At 38.8% G+C, this 829-nt stretch overlaps 1 pseudogene; it reads left to right on the top strand.

The window, feature by feature from the left end:
• Positions 1-342: 342 nt before the first annotated feature.
• LOC125094389 (60S ribosomal protein L37a-like) lies at positions 343-608 on the top strand (annotated as a pseudogene).
• Positions 609-829: the final 221 nt, after the last annotated feature.

The following is an 829-nucleotide window of genomic DNA, read 5'->3' as shown; positions in this document are numbered from 1 at the left end:
TCCTATCATAGTAATACACAAATAATTGCATTGTTTTAACGTAATGTGTTTGTTATATTTAGATGTTGGTTTAAGTGTTCTATTGTATTAAGGTTGCCACCTCTTGTAATGTGTAGTACTATATGTGGAAACACAGCAGTATTTTAACATAATTATGTGTTTCTCAAGAAAAGAAATACCTGTGTAGGTTTATGATAAATGCTGAGAATATAATATTGTTCATGTGTTCTCTATCAAAGAGAAACTTTGAACATTAAAGCATTATCTTGACATAAATGACTGACATAAGCTCTCGGGGCTCAGACCTAGTTCTCTCAGGGCACAGACCTAGCTTGAGGCGACATGGCTAAACGCACCAAGAAGGTCAGAATTATGGGCAAATATGGTGCCATTATGGTGCCTCCCTCAGGAAAATGGTGAAGAAGATTGAGATAAGCCAGCACGCCAAGTACACTTGCTCCTTCTGTGGCAAAACCAGATCTGTGGGGATCTGGCATTGTGGCTCCTGCATGAAAACCGTCGCTGGTGGTGCCTGGACCTACAATACCACTTCTGCTGTCACAGTAAAGTCTATCATCAGAAAACTGAAGGAGTTGAAAGACCAGTAGAAGCACCGCTGTTTGAAACATTGCTAGCCTATAAGAAATGGGTTAATTTATGCAACAAAATTAAAAAAAAATGACTGACATAAAATTCCAACTGTGACAGAAGCACTAGTGTATTAGTCACCTGCTGGAGACTGCAGACTTTTTTAGCTGAGCAAAACTGTTGTTTGAAGACATGCCTGAAGCCACTTACAGAATAAAATGATAAGGAAGAAGGTGTTTAG

This window comes from Lutra lutra, chromosome 2 (genome assembly GCF_902655055.1).
Source record: "Lutra lutra chromosome 2, mLutLut1.2, whole genome shotgun sequence".
Lineage (NCBI taxonomy): Eukaryota > Metazoa > Chordata > Mammalia > Carnivora > Mustelidae > Lutra > Lutra lutra.
This window is presented reverse-complemented; position numbering and strand designations above follow the sequence as displayed.